Here is a 17,926-nt window from a genome sequence, read left to right on the forward strand (position 1 = left end):
AGCAGCACATGGATCCTTCTCAAAAATAGACTATATATTATGTCACAGGGCAAATCTTAGCAATAACAAAGGAGTAGAGATACTACCATGCATTTTATCTGATCATAATGGAATGAAATTGGAAATCAACAATAAAATGAGAAAGGAAAAATCCTACATCACATGGAGATTAAACAATATGCTACTGAATGAACAAAGGGTTACAGAAGACATCAAAGAGGAAATTTAAAAAATTATTAGAGGTAAATGAAAACTCAGACACAACATATTGAAATCTCTGGGACACTATGAAAGCAGTGCTAAGAGGAAAATTCATTTCATGGAGTTCATTCTTTAAAAGAAGGAAAAGCCAACAAATAAATGACCTCACACTACACCTCAGAGCCTTAGAAAAAGAAGAACAAATCAGCAGCAAATACAGTAGAAGGCAAGAAATAATTAAAATTAGAGCTGAAATCAATGAAATCAAAACAAAAGAAGCAATCAAAAAATTGACAAAACTAAAAGTTGGTTCTTTGAAAAAATAAATAAAATTGATAGACCACTAGCCATGCTAACAAAGAGAAGAAGAGAGAGAACCTAAATTACTAGCTTACGTGATGAAAAAGGCAACATCACAACAGACAATTCAGAAATACAAAAGATAATTAGAAATTATTTTGAAACACTATACTCTAATAAAATAGAAGATAGTGAAGGCATCAATAAATTCCTTAAGACATAGGAACTACCCAGATTGAGTCAGGATGATATAAACAACATAAACAGACCAATATCAAGTGAGGAAATAGAAGAAGCCATCAAAAGATTACCAACCAAGAGAATCCCAGCAGAGATTTACAAGAACTTTAAAGAAGAACTAATACCAATACTCTACAATCTATTTCAGGAGATAGAAAAAGAGGGAGAACTTCCAAATTCATTCTATGAGGCCAATATCACCCTGATTCCCAAACCAGATAAAGACACCTCAAAGAAAGAAAACTACAGACCAGATTTCAAACTGTACTACAGAGTAATAGTAACAAAAACAGCATGGTACTGATACCAAAACAGGCGGGTGGACCAATGGTACAGAATAGAGGACACAGAAACCAATCCACAAAATTACAACTATCTTATATTCGATAAAGGGGCTAAAAGCATGCAATAGAGGAAGGATAGCATCTTCAACAAATGGTGCTGGGAAAACTGGAAATGCATATGCAACAAACAAACTGAATCCCTTTCTCTCACCATGCACAAAAGGTAACTCAAAATGGATCAAGGAGCTTGATATCAAATCAGAGACTCTGTGTCTGATAGGAGCCAACTTTTTCTTCTATCTATATATTGTGGGATTGGGCTCCCAATTCCTTAATAGGACACCCAAAGCACAAGAGTTAAAAACAAGAATCAACAAATGGGACTTACTCAAATTAAAAAGTTTTTTCTCAACAAGAGAAACAACAAGAGAGGTAAATAGGGAGCCTACATCCTGGGAACAAATTTTTACTTCTCGTACTTCAGTTAGAGCCCTAATATCCAGAGTATACAAAGAACTCACAAAATTAAGCAATAAGAAAACAAATAACCCAATCAACAAGGACCTGAACAGACAATCAATCAACAAGTACATGAAATATACAATCAATCAACAAGTACATGAAAAAATGCTCACCATCTCTAGCAGTCAGAGAAATGCAAATCAAAACCACCCTAAGATACCATCTCACTCCAGTAAGATTGGCAGCCATTATGAAGACAAACAACAACTGGCGAGGATGTGGGGAAAAGGGTACAATTGTAAATTGCTGGTGGGACTGCAAATTGGAGCGGCCAATTTGGAAAGCAGTATGGAGATTCCTGGGAAATCTGGGAATGGTGCCACCATTTGATCCAGCTATTGCTCTTCTCAGACTATTCCCTGAATACCTTAAAAGAGCGTACTATAGGGATACTGCTACATTGATGTTCATAGCAGCACAATTCCCAATAGCTAGACTGTGGAACCAACTTAGATGCCTTTCAATATATGAATGGATTAAAAAAATGTGGCATTTATACACAATGGAGTAGTACTCAGCACTATAAAATGACAAAAACATGGAATTTGCAGGGAAATGGATGGCATTAGAGCAAATTATGCTAAGTGAAGCTAGCCAATCCCTAAAAAACAAATGCCAAAGGAGAGCAACTAAAAACAGAGCAGGGAGGAAGAGCATGAGAAAAAGATTAACATTAAACAGGGATGAGAGGTAGGAGGAAAAGGGAGAGAGAAGGGAAATTGCATAGAAATGGAAGGAGACCCTCATTGTTATACAAAATTACATATAAAAGGATGTGAGGGGAAAGGGAAAAAAATCAAGGGAGAGAAATGAATTACAGTAGATGGGATAGAGAGAGAAGATTGGAGGGGAGGGGAGGGGGGATAGTAGAGGATAGGAAAGATAGCAGAATACAACAGTCACTAGTATGACAATATGTAAAAACGTGGGTGTGTAACAGATGTGATTCTGCAATCTGTATACGGGGTAAAAATGGGAGTTCATAACCCACTTGAATCAAATGTATGAAATATGATATGTCAAGAGATATGTAATGTTGTGAACAACCAATTAAAAAAAAGTGACTGAACAAAACCTGGGCTGTCTAAATTATAGTACACCAAACATAGTTTAAGACAGTTAATGGACATAGAAGATGTTTTAAATTAAAAAAAAAACACCTTTGAAAAGAAGCAAAATAGAGAAAAAGAACCTTTCCCTAAGTTCTGAATTAAGAGTACATACATTTGCAACGTACATCCTACTTCCCAAACACACAAAGAAAACATTTAGAAAGTTGAATGAAAACAAAGAATCACTGTCATACTAGGAGACATCAATCCCCATTTACAGAAAAGGGAAATACAGTGAAGCAAAATGGTAATTGCAAAGCATAAGATTTTGAAAATATTTTGAAACCATTGTAGTCATATAGAATCTCTGTTCTTAATAGCAAGTGGTATATTATATTGGATAGACAAATTTTATATATTAAACAAAGCTTAATAATTATTTAAGTGATAGTTATTTTGTAACAAACATGGAATAAAAATTTGAAGTCAAAAGTGATAGGGATGTTCAAAAAGTGCTCAAAGATTGAACACTCTTGAGCATGCTGTTGTTCAAGAATTGAGAGATAGAATTAAAAGAAAAGTTGTTTATGTTACTTAAATTTAACTATAGGCTCCAGGTAATAATCATCAAACTCCCATTGTTAATTTTTTTTGAGAGAAATCCATCCTTTAAATTGTATGAATATCCCACAAACTAGAAATTACATTACAATATTTACCCTGCTAAAAAGTATACTATAAGTTACAGCATTCAATTGTAAATGCAGACATGGAATTAGGTAGATGGATTTCTGAGTGAGTGTGGTAATAAGCCCTAACATCAATAGCAAATTAAAAACATTTCACACAGTGTTCTAACTTGTTATTCAACAGAGCCATCATGGGGGATGCAAATCAAACATCCCTTGAAAACAACAGATGAGCCAATTTGGAATATAGAAACTATAGAACTATGAAGTCAAGTAATTTATTCAAATTATGTATTTGACAAAATATATGTACACTAGGTTTACTGAAATATGTCACAGAAAGAATATTGCAGAATTCTAGAACATGACATCTCTAAACTAAAAAACACCTTTCTGAACAAAAGAGAATGGTTTTGTGATGGGGAGAAAGAAATGAGCCTTTGCTTCCTAGGCATTGTTTTTTTTTTTTTTTTTTTTGAGATGTAACCTTTTTAGAGATATATTGCATAACAATTTGAATCAATGTTACTAAATATTTAAAATTTTGGAGACATAAGTTTTATTTTGTGGTTTTGATTACAATGAATATTAAAAGATAAAGAGATTTGCAACATTTCTCAAGCTACATTTAAAATAATGTGGTCTTCATCCTATAAATAAGAACAGACTCATCAATATACAAATGATGGGCATGCCTGAAATCTCAGCTACTAGGAAGTCTGAGGAAGGAGAATTGCAATTTCAAAATATCCTCAATAACTTAATGAGAATCTCGCTCCAACTATGAGTGAAAAGGAGCTTGGGGAGTAGTTCAGCATTAGAGTATCTCAGCCATCAATCCCCATTACATTTACATATAGGAAATTTCAATTTCTACATACATGGGCAGAATGCAAAGCCAATCAAGATAAAATACAAAAGTCATAGACAAAAGAGACTTAATATTTATACAAGCAAAAGCACATATAACATTATTGGCAATATAAACAAAAGTCATGCATATCTTAATTTGTGAAGCAATTAACTGATATGAGGAAACCCAGTCTATAGCATGGAACCTACTATATACAATGAAAAAAATAAAGAAAAAATTAACGAACCAAATTGTAAATATCCACAGATTTATTATTTTACACTTCCTCTTATTCAACTACAACTTACACCATCTCTCAAAAGAGCAGTCTTTGTCCAACTTGACATTCATTCCATGGCAGAAAATTTCACAGAAAATCCATTACACGTATTCAGAAAGAACTCTGATAAGGAAATTTTAGTGAAAAAAATGTACAAATAAGATTAGAAAAAATGACTTATGATAGTAATGTATTACAATGGGTTGACCTAGAGGTCTTGAGAAATGTGCAAAATTTTCCTGCAAATAATGCAAGAAGGGTTGGAGTTGTAGACAAGTGGTAGAGTGCTTTTCTAGCATGTATGAAGCCCTAGGTTTGATCCTCAGCAACATATATGAATACATGGGAAATTCATTAGCAAGTAAAAAATATTTTTAAAAGTTATGGAAGTGCTGTCAGATAATATTGACACTCACAAGGCAAGGGAAGTGTTTTGTTGTTAATTTGAATGTTCTGATACATTACTGGAGGAAAAGCAGGAGACTAGGTAATTTTAAAGCACAAAACAAAGGAGAGGTTTTTCTATGATAAGGAGAGAAAGAAATCGAGGCTTCTCAAAAATCTTTTCTGTTGGGTAACTTCTCAATCAACCTTAATGAATTTAGGCTTCCTCCTCTACCTCAACTATGTCCTCTGCTATATGTGGGCCACAGGATTTGACATCACTGCATTCCTCTAAGGAAACCATATGTCAAGTGAAGGATACATATCATGCCAACAAAGGAAAACATTAAGGATGAAAAGATACATCATTAACATTTTTTTTGTCAGCACCAAGAACTACCCCATCTTCTTTATTGATAGCATAAATGTGAAACTCATTCTTGTGGAGAAGTTCCCAAAATATATACTTCAAGGGAAGAAAATAATGATAATTAGGAATTTTGAAGGAAAGTTATGCTCACCCACAAAGAGCAGGTTGCTGTAGGTCTCCAACATCACTTCTCTATATAAATTCTGCTGAGCAGGATCCAGGCATTCCCATTCCTCCTCAGAGAAATTAATGGCCACATCTCTGAATGTCAATGGCTCCTGAAATAAAAATTGGTAGATCAATAGCACATGGACCAAATCATTATTTACTTTTTAGTTTGAATTAAGAGTTAGTAGAACTGACTGTCATGTAGGAGAGTGACTTTAATTATGTAAAAATATACTTTCTATTATCGTTCCATTATCTAATTCAGAGGAAAATACATAAGTCCAAAACAGTGTGTGTGTGTGTGTGTGTGTGTGTGTGTGTGTGTGTATAACATATCAGAGTGAAGTGAAGGATATATACCATAATACAAGCAATGAATAAAAGCCCAACTCCTAACTTTTCTGCTATCAGTGAATGTGAGATTTGGTGGACATTACAGATGCAAATCAGACTCCTCAAAGATATTCTCACAAGGAGATTGTGCCCAAGGGAGACAAAAAGAGTGGTAAAAACGCTTTTGAAAACAGTCTGGTTCCTATTCTCTCTGCTTTATATCCATGAGATAGATTGAGCTCCCAAAACAATTAGTTTCAAGTATCATCCATGACACATTCCCAATGTGTAAAATATTCATATAATGTTAACGTTTGGAGACATGTAAAGTGACACTTCCACCTCGTGAAAAGACAAACTTGAAATAGTTCAAGTTCTATAAGCAGTTCAATGAGTGAATAAGATTGGAACAATAGAGGTCCAGACAACAGCACATATGTGTTCAAAAGACTGAGGCAAAGAATTGGTTAATAAAAGAAAAAAATACCTTTTGATATAATTGTAATGGAAAAATAATAGTAACAATAAGTTACTTAAGACTCATACAACCAAGTAAATATAACCAAGGAAAACGATGGTTTAGAGAAATACATAATAAAATTATTAGTCATAAGAGGCACAGGACTGTCAACATCTGTGTGTGCAAAAGGAAGATGAGATCAGTAAGACACACCAGGAGTGTCCACATGGGTTTTCTGCATGTGGATGGATCCTAATTACTTAAACATAGCTACTTTATTGGAACAATTACCTTGACACCAGAGCATAATCACCCCATCTACACAAATAACTAATTAAAAATCTTCAATAGCAAAATGTTTAAATAACTGAGCAAATTGGAATTGTAAAATATCAAGATTTTATGAAAGAAAAACCACAAGAAGACAAATCAGGTTAGTAGATGATTAGAGTCACTGTTCACAAAACACAAAAAATAAAAATCCTGACATGTTAGAATAAATATATTTTCCAAACTGTGGAGCACCCTCACTGTAATACTGTAGCCTTTTGTGGCTCATTCCTAAGCAGTGAGTGAGGTAATTCTGGACAGCTAAGAAAATAAAGTCCACACACCTCAGATACCTTTGGCAAAGAAAGGAAATGCTTAGTCTTCCAGAGTCACAATTCTCACCAGTTAACTGACACATAGCTTCAGTCAGTTATAAGTCACTTATAAGTCTGATGTCACTTATAAGTCCCAGAATGTCATTTACACTTCTGATCAACATCCTGTAAGTTGGTGGACCCTACAACTACCAAACATAGAAAGGAGCATTCAATATTAAGTGTTAGTTATCTACAACTCTAATAAATGATTAAACACAACCATGATAAAATCCTAACAAGTTTTAGCATAAATATTGAAAAATTGGCTTCTAAATGCTATATGGAGAAGGAAGGCATATAGAGTGGTCAACAATTCTGTAGAATAAGTTTACAGGACTGAAATATAGGATGCTGAGATGTACTATGAACTTAAAGTAACCCAAAAGGTGAGCTATGTGGCAAGGAGTATACAAACAGATTATTGGACTAGAACAAAGCCTAGAAAGAAGCTCAAAAAAATACAAGAAATGGAAGGACTTCACTGGAGATGATATAATATTTTTAATTAATTATGAATAACTTGGCATCTGTATGCAAAGAAATGAATTTGACACAGAACTTACAACTTTTAAAAAATGGAATCATTCATCTGAAAGAAAATGTTAAATTTGTAGCTTGTGTCAGACAACATAGCAGAAATTCTACATGGCTTTGTCCTTGACATGAACATTCAAAGCCAAAGCACCATGTATAAGTGAGAAACTTAATGAATTTTTATTCTGTTGAAAACTATTCTGTATTTTGAAGTATGCTATAAACTGAATGAGAAGAAACTAGATGAAGTATTTGCCAAACATAATATATATATATATATATATATATATATATATATATATATATATATATATATATATATCACTGGGTTTGAAATTCAGCACCACATATAAACTAATAACAAATAAAGGTCCATTGATAGCTAAATAATATTTTTTAAAAAACACTGAGCAAGAAAACAATGAGTTTCAAAATGGCACTATCACATATAATGATATTAGAAACTCATAAGGAGCAATAGTAAGAATAATATAATTAGAAAGTATAATATATACAGATCCATGGAGATGAGATTAGTGTATCTATCTGTTTTTCTATAGACTTCTGTATATGTACATACTTAGATTTATAATTATTGATATATAAAATACAGAATTACATAGTTTAAGCATATATCTTAAAAAACCTTTTTTATAATTCATTCATTAATGACTCATTGTATATAATTTATGCATAAATACAGAATAACTTGTAAGGTTTTCAATTAGAAATATTTACACAATAATATTTTATGGAATTATGGTTGTAGTTAAGTGGTGCAGAATTTGTAGAGCTTGTGCAAGACCTTGGGTTGATTACAGCAGCACAAAAACAAATGCAATAGTTTCCACTAAGGCCATGATAACACAGTGACATTTGACAGATATTTCAGTCATTTTCTTGGAAAACCACAGAATTTAGTGGGTTTCTGTGTCTCCTATATGTAGTAGAAACTTCAATGTCTGAAAACTTCTAATTGAAAAATTGTTTACCAATCACCATTAATTTCTAATGTCATTATGTTAAAACAATCAATCATGATCCTCGTTAAGCATAATTTTTATTTAAACTTTCATTTTTTACTTTACTTTGTTTCTACTTAGTGCCCAGCCTTTTTTACTTTGGAATTCATAAAGTCCAAAATTATTCCTCTGTTCAAACACCATGGTTCCAAGAACTGTAGCTGAAATGTACAAACTGCCCCATTAGGGAATCTAGACTGATAGCCCTGCCCTGGATGAGCCCATGTATCAGTACATTCTTAAAAGTCAAAGCCATAAGGAACAAATTGTTATGCCTTTTATATTTCTAAAGGTTGTTGTATAGTGAACAAGCCAGTATTAAAATTTACACAAATCTAAAAATGTAAGAAAACAGATTTATAAATGACAAGGGATGCAAAAATTAAAAATAATTCTTTGGGAGAATGTAAATAGGTGTTAGAAGGAACTGATTTTTTATGTATAAAAATATCAGAAACTAAACACTGGTGATCATTTTACAACATTGTGACTACTGTATAAGCTATGGGATTGTAACCTTAAAAATTATAAATTAGATTTTAATTAAATTTTGCAATACAAAAAAAAGTTTTTGTAAGAGGAACAAGAAAAATGTCAAAACCATAGCAAAAATAATAATTATAAAATAATAAAAGATTTCAAAAGGCAAACAAAAATGCAAGTGATATTTTCCCAATAAATAACACATTTCCATAATGAGAAACATTTCTTTGAATATGCTGCTGCCTATATATAATGATCAACAGTGGATTGTTTTCTTATACCTGACATATTTGTATCAGAAAAGCGTGTCCGTGTATCCATGAATATTGGCTATCTGTAATTTTAATTAATAGTTTATTTAGATAGAGCCACATTTTTCCCAGCATTCCAATTCACCATAGCCAGATTATGGAAGCACTTCCCATTATGGATGCAGTTCCCAATAGATGAATTGAGTAATAAAATGTCATACACACAATGGAGTTTTTAGTCAGCTATAAATAATATTATTGACAAATGTCACAATTTAAATGGACAGAAATGAACATCATCATGCTATGTGAAATAAATCAGATTGATCAAGGGTCAAATGTTTGTTTTCACATGCAGAAGCTACAGCAAAACAAAGGGAAAGGAGAGTTGGATATCATAAATATATAGGAAAGATAAGTGGAGTATGAGGAGATTGGATGGGAGTGACAGGAAAGGAGAATATCAAATGTAATACACACATACCACTGTGAATTCCACATTCCTGTATATGGAGAAAGCATCAACCATAAATGAATAAATAGATTAAAAAAATAGATGAAGGAGAATATTGGGGGAAAATAATGAAGGGAAAAAAATAAGGTAATGAGAATTGAAAGGGATTAAATTAATTTAACAAAAGAGGTGAAAGCCTTGTACAATGAAAAGTACAACATGCTAAAGAAAAAGAATTAAAGAAGACCTAGAAGATAGAAAGTTCTACCTTGTTCTTTAATAGGTAGAAGTAATATTGTCAAAATGACCATGCTACCAAAAGCACTGTACAGATATAATGCAATTCCAATCAAAATCCCAAGACATTCCTCATGGTAATAGAAAAATAAATAAAAATTAATCCTGGAAAAACAAAATAGACTCAGAAGAGGCAAAGCAATCCTTAGAAGAGGAAGGCAGGTGGCATCACTATACCAGACCTTAAACTATACTTCAGAGGAATAGTAACAAAACAGTATGGTACTGCCACCAAAATAGACAAGTAAACCAATGGTGTAGAATAGAGAACACAGAGAATAACCCACATAAATACAGACATATCATACTAGACAAAGGTACCCAAAACATATTGGAGGAAAAATAGCCTTTTCAACAAATGGTACTAGGGAAAGTGCAAATCCATATGCAGCAAAATGAATTTAAGACCCTCTCTTTATCATGCACAAAACTCAAATCAAAGTGGATCAAGGACCTAGGAATTAAACCAGAGACCCTACACCTAAGAGAAGAAAATATAGGTCCAAATCTTCATCATGTCTGATTAGGTCCCGGCATCCATCATAAGACTATTATAGCATAAGAATTAAAACCAGGAATCAATAAGTGGACGGACCAAAACTATACAGCTTTTCAGCAAAAGATACAAGCAGTGAGGTGAAGAGACATCCAACATCCTGTGAGCAAATTCTTACCACTCAAATGTCAGACACAGCCCTCATCTCTAGGGTACATGAAGAACTCAATTTTGATACCAAAACAAAACAAAACAAAACAACAACAACAACCCCCCCACACACACACACACAACCATATAACCCAATGGATAAATGGACCAAGGAACTCAACAAGCATTTCTCAGAATATGATATACAATTGAGCAACAAATATATATGAAAAGTTCAACACAGCAATTAGAGAAATGCAAATCAAAGCTAAGTTTTCATCTCACTCCATCCAGAATTGAAAATTTTATGCATATAAACAATAAGTGTCGGCAAGGATGTGGGGGAAAAGGCTCATTGATACATTGCTGGTGGGGATGCAAATTGGTGCAGCCAATATGGAAAGCAGTATGGAGAGTCCTTGGAAATCTGGGAATGGAACCACCATTTGACCCAGCTATCCCACTCCTCAGCCCATACTCAAAGGGCTTAAAAACAGCATACTACAGGGACACAGCCACATCAATGTTTATAGCAACACAATTGACAATAGCTAAACTGTGGAGCCAACTTAGATGTCCTTCAGTGGATGAATGGATAAAAAGAAATGTGGCATATATACACAATGGAATATTACTCAGCACTAAAAGCGAATAAAAACATAAGTTTGAGAGTGAAGGAAAGGAGTTGAAGAATATTATATTAAGTGAAGTTAGCCAATCCCAAAAAACAAATGCTAAGTATTTTCTCTGATATATGTGGGGTGACTCACAGTGGGGTAAGAAGAGAGAACATAAGAGGATTAGATTAATTTAAGATGGGGAAGACAGTGAAAGGAAAATGGATGGGGAAGGGGATTAGCAAGGATGGTGGAATATTATCAACATCATTATTCAAAAACACATGTATGAAAATTTGAATTTGATGCCAACATACCTTATATACAAGCAGATATGAAAATTGTGTTATAGAAGAGTTGTAATGGAGAAAGAAATAAGTACATGTATAATGTACTTATACATTATACATGTACTTATTATTATTATTAGATATGTACTTATTATGCATTAATTAGCATGAACATACTTTTTTATATAGAGATATGAAAAATTGTGCTCTGTGTGCAATATGGATTGTAATGCATTCCACTTTTATCATGCATTTAAAAAATAAATATTTTTTTTAAAAAAGAAAGTTATTGGAACCCGTTGGGGACACTATAAGCGTACAGGGTAAAGATTGTAAAACCTTGAAAACACAGAGATGGAAGACAAGATTCATGAACAACATGAAAAACCAAGAAAAATGTGCCCCAAACAAAGATGCTACATTATTAGAATCCATGGTCAGAACATCAGGAGAGAAAACAGAGAAGGAGTGGAGGAGGTACACAATTTTCTGTGAATTAAAGGATGATATAAGAGGAAATACAGGCAGCAGAGGATCATTTTGATAAAGAGCTACATAAGCAAATATAGAAAGCAAAAGTTTCCTTTAATAAGGAGATAGAGATTCTGAAATAACAAACAGAGATCCTTGAAATGAAGGAAACAGTAAACCAAATTAAGAACTCAATAGGAAGCATCTATAACAGAATAGATCACATGGAAGACAGAACATCTCACATTAAGGAAAAATATATAATCTTGAAAAAAATAAAGTTGAACCCAGTAAAGATGGTAAGAAATGATGAGCAGCAGTTTCAAGAATTATGAGATAAAATTAAAAGACCAAATTTAACAACTATTGGGATAGAGGAAGGCTTAGAGGTCCAAACTACAGAAATGGACAATCTAGTCAATGAAGTAATATCAGAAAAATTTCCAAATATGTAGAGTGAATTGGAAAATCAAATACAAGGAGGGTACAGGACACCAAATGAACAAAATCACAAGAGATCCACACCAACGGAGATCACAATGAAAACACCTAGATTGCAGGAGACACAGAGTATTTCCAAAGCCACAAGAGAAAGGAATCAGATTATATATGGGAAAAAAATCAGGATCTCTGATTTCTCAACCAAGGCCCTGAAAGCTACAAGATACCATAACAACATATACCAAGCTCTGAAAGAAACAGATGCCAACCAAAAATCATACCCGGCAAAATTAAATTTTGATTAGCAATTGAATTTGGATTTAGATATTATTTTTATGAGAAAACAAAAACCTCCCATGATACACAAAAGTTAAAACAATTTACAACTAGAAAGCCTGCACTACAGCATATCCTTGGCAAAATATTCCATGAGGAAGAAATGAAAAACAATGAAAATTAGAAACGTGAAGTATCACTTTAAAGGAAAAACCTATCAAAGAGAAACCAAATCAAGTTAAATACCAAAAATAAACAAAAATAATTGGGAATACAAATCGTGTCTGGATAATAACCCTGATTGTTAATTTCCAAAACTCAGCAATCCAAAGACTGGCAGATGGGATTTAAAAAGAAGACCCAACAATATGCTGCCTCCAAGAGACTAGTCTCATAGGAAAAGATACCCATAGACTGAAAGTGACAGGATGGAAAAAATATATCACTTGGGCTGGGGCTGAGGCTCAGCAGTAGAGTGCACACTTAGCACATGTGAGGGCCTTGGTTCGATCCTCAGCACCATATAAAAATAAATAAATAAAGGTATTGTGTCCATCTATAAAAAAATAAATATTAAAAAACATACCACTCACATGGACTGTGGAAGCAAGCAGGGGTTTCCATCCTTATATCAAATAATGTTGATTTCAAGTGTAAGTTATTCAGAAGAGATAAAGGAGAACCTGTTCATACTGCTTAAGGGAACCATACACCATCAAGACATAACAATTATAAATATTTATGCCCCAAGCAATGGAGCATCTATGTTCAAACAGACTCTTCTCAAGTTCAAGGGCCAAATACACCACAAGACAATAATTCTGGGTGACTTTAACACACCTCTTTTACTACTGATAGATCTTTCAATCAAAAGCCAAACAGAAACTATAGAATTCAATAATACAATAAATTACTTAGATTTAACTGTCATACATATACTATTTCATCCTTCAACAGGCGAAGACACTTTCTTCTCAGCAGGACATGGATCCTTCTCTAAAATAGACCATATATTATGCCAAAAAGCAACTCTAAGCAAATACAGAAAACTAAAGATACTAGCCTGCATTCTATCAAATCATAATGGAATGAAATTACAAATCAATGATAAAAATAGAAGGTACTCCAACACTTGGAGACTAAATAATATGCTAGAGAATGAACAATGGGTTGCAGAAAACATCAAAGAGGAGATTTAAAAATTCTTAGAGGTGAATGAGAACACAGATACAACATGTCAAAATCTCTGGGACACTATGAAGGCATTACTAAGAGGAAAGTTCATTGCATGAAGTTCATTCCTTAAAAAAAACAAAAAAATTCAAATAAATGACCTAAAATTACATCTCAAAGCCCTAGGAAAAAAATGAATCAACACCAAAAGCAATAAAGGAAAGACAATAACTGAAATCAGAGCTGAAATCAATGAAATTGAAACAAATGAAGCAGTTTAAAAATCGACAAAATGACTGGGAATAGTACCACCATTTGACCCAGCTGTCCCACTCCTCAGTCAATGCCCAAAGGACTTAAAAACAGCATACTACAGGGGCGCAGCCACAATGTTTTTAGCAGCACAATGCACAATAGTAAACTGTGGAGCCAACCTCGATACCCTTCAATAGATGAATGGATAAAGAAAATGTAGCATTTAGAATATTACTCAGCAATAAAAGAAAATAAAATCAAGGCATTTGCAGGTAAATGGATTGTGATGGAGAAGATAATGCTAAGGGAAGTTAGCCAATCCCCCCAAAAAATGCTGAATGTTTTCTCTGATATAAAGAAGCTGACTATACTGGGATAGGGAGGGGGAGCATGGGAGGAACAGATGAACTCTATTTACGGCAGTGGGGTGATAATGGAAAGGAGGGGGCAGGGGATTAACAAGGATGGTGGAATGTGATAGACATCATTATTCAAAGTATATGTATGAAGACAAAAATTGGTGTCAACCTACTTTATATACAGAGATATGAAAAATTGAGCTGTACATGTGTAGTTAAGAATTGTAATGCATTCCGCTACCATTTTTTTTAATTAATTTTCAAAATGAAAAGGTGGCTCTTTGAAAAGATAAATACATTTGTTAAACCCTTATCCATGCTAATGTAGAGAAGTAGAGAAAAACTCCAATTAGTAAAATCCGTGATTAAAATAGAAATATCACCATGAACACTAGAGAAATACAGAAGATGATTAGAAAGTATTTTGAAAACTTGTACTCCAATAAAACAAAATATTGAAGACAGAAACAAATGTCTAGAGTCATATAATTTACCCAAACTGAGTGAGGATGATACACTAGTTAAAAACAAAGAAAATGATCTGTTTAAGAGAATTTTTATTTTTTTTTTTAGTTTTTGATGGACACAACATCTTTATTTTATTTTTATGTGTTGCTGAGGATCGAACCCAGCACCCCACACATGCCAGGTGAGCATGCTATCGCTTGAGCCACATCCTTAGCACAAAAACAGATCACTTTCAAGCAATGAAGTAGAAGACACCATCAAAAGCCTACCAACCAAAAAAAAAAAAAAAAAAAAAAAAAACAAGGCCAGGACTCAACTAATACAAGACCTTAAAGGAACAACTAACATCAATGTTCCTAAAATTATTCCATGAAATAAAAAAAGAGGGAACACATTCAAACTCATTCTATGAGGCCAATATCACCTTTATTCTAAAATCATACAAAGACACATCAAAGAAAGAAAACTTCAGACCAATATCTCTAACAGACTGATGCAAAAATTCTGAATAAAATTCTGGCAAATCAAATGCAATAACATATCAAAAAGTTCATGCACCATGATCAAGTGGGATTCATCCCAGGGATATAAGGTTGGTTCAACATATGAAAAGCAATAAATGTAATTCATCACATCAGTAGATTTAAAGATAAAAATCATATGATCATCTAAATAGATGCAGAAAAGCATTTGACAAAATTCAGCACCCCTTCATGTTCAAAACACTACAAAACTAGGGATAACAGGAACATATCTCAACATTGGAAAGGCTATCTATCCTAAGCCCCAGGTCAACATTATTCTAAATGGAGAAAAACTAAAGGCATTCCCTCAAAAATATGGAACAAGACAGGGATGTGCTCTCTCACCACTTCTATTCATCATACTTCTTGAAACACTGGCCAGAGAAATTGGATGAAAGAAATTAAAGGAATAAGTATAGAAAAAGAAGAATTTAAACTAGCACTATTTGCTGATGATATGATTCTGTACCTAGAAGACCCCCCCAAAAAAAAACTCCACTAGAAAACTTTAAGAACTAAAATTCAGCAAAGTAGCTGGATATAAAATCAACACCTATAAATCAAAGGCATTTCTGTATATCTGTGAAAAATCCTCTGAGAAGGAGGTGAGGAAAACTACCGCATTCACAATATCCTCAAAGAAAATAAGATACTTGGGAATCAGCAAAAGAGGTGAAAGATCTATACATTGAAAACTATGGAACACTAAAGAGAAATTAAAGACCTTAGAAGATGGAAAGATTTAACTTGTTCTTGGATAGGCAGAATTAATATTATCAAAATGACTATACTTCCAAAAGCAATATACAGATTTAATACAATTCTGATCAAAATCCCAATGCCATTCCTCATAGAAATAGAAAAAGCAATCATGAAATTCATCTGGAAAAATAAGAGACCTAGAATGGCTGAAGCAATTCTAAGCAGAAAGAGTGAAGCAGGAGGTATAGCTATACCAGAACTTACAGTATTCTTCAGAGCAATAGTAATAAAAACAGCATGGTAGTGGCACCAAAACAGGCTGGTAGAACAATGGTATAGAATAGAGGACACATTGACTAACCCACATAATTACAACTACCTTATATTAGACAAAGGTGCCAAAAATATGCACTGGAGAAAAGATAGCATCTTCAACAAATGATGCTGGGGAAACTGGAAATCCATATGTAACAAAATAAAATTGAATCCCTCTCTCTCACTATGCAAAAACTTAACTCAAAATGGATCAAGGACCTAGGAATCAAACCATTGTAAGTTTTTAGGACGGATTGTACGTCCTTTAATCACATGACCTAGATATTGAAAAGGAGATGTCTTTAACACAATTTGAGGTGCAATGTAGAAACCCATTGCTGTGAGTGACGTCCCTAATTGGGCAAAAAGTTTTAAGAGTACATCTGGGTTTTCATAAGCTAAAAGTATGTCTTTCATAACATGAATAATATATGCATCAGGGAATTTCTCTCTCACAGGCGTGATAGCCTGTGTCACAACATTTTGACATAGGGTAGGACTGTTACACATTCCCTGAGGCAACACTTTCCAGCAATATCTTTTAACTGGTTCTTTAAAATTAATTGCTGAGACACTAAAGGCAAACTCTTTACAGTCATCTGGGTGCAAAGGTATAGAGAAGAAGCAATCTTTCAGAGCTATTATTATCAAATAATAAGCTAAAGGAATAGCTGTAGGAGAAGGAACCAAGATAGATGGGTGTGTTCCAAGGGCTCAGCATAGGCTCTAAATGAGCAGCCTGAAGTTGTTCCTCAACTAACATGTGGGCTATTTTTACTTTTCCCCTGTTAGGGGTCACCAACAAACCCAGATTGGCTCTTCTATGAGCCAATTATTATTATTATTATTATTATTATTATTATTATTATTTTGCTGTTCTCTGAGTTAGGGATAAGGTCAGGGCACCTTTAAAAAATTTGGGCTGGGTGAATTATTTAATCTCTGTAGGAGAGATTGGGTTACAGGTAGGTACTCTTCCTGTAAATCTCCCTCGATTTCCCTAGGAGTAATCCCTCAAATGACATGATAGTCTCTTGTAGAGAGCCAGACACCATGTTCTGATTGAACAGCAATTTTAAACTCATCTTAAAAATTTGAATAAATCATTCCCGGCAGTACCTGAAATCCATATTTAAATCGTTTCATCCCAAAATTAGGCCTGTGGTATGGGGGTAATGGACCATGAGTCACCACAAATGTAGTGACTGGTCAGAGCCTCCTGCTTCAGAACTGGAAGGCGTGGTCCTTCAGTGTGGCTCCGCACAACATATCTTATTGTGAGACTGAAAATTTTAAAATGCAGGAGCTCCCCAGTGACTCCCAAATTACAATGTACACTTTCTGTCGAATAAAAACTAATATGACTCCTGAGAACTAAGTTATCCTGTGTGAAATGACATGGAATGAATACAAGAGGAAAGGTATGGGCACAACCCCTGGAAGAAAAAAAGAATGGCCATGGTACTCCATATCTGAACACAAAACTCAAGGATCACGGAAACATCATTACCATTACCTGGGTTTTCTTATCCCTAAAACAGATCATTAGATGGCGACATTTACAT

Source organism: Urocitellus parryii (genome assembly GCF_045843805.1).
Source record: "Urocitellus parryii isolate mUroPar1 chromosome 16 unlocalized genomic scaffold, mUroPar1.hap1 SUPER_16_unloc_2, whole genome shotgun sequence".
Lineage (NCBI taxonomy): Eukaryota > Metazoa > Chordata > Mammalia > Rodentia > Sciuridae > Urocitellus > Urocitellus parryii.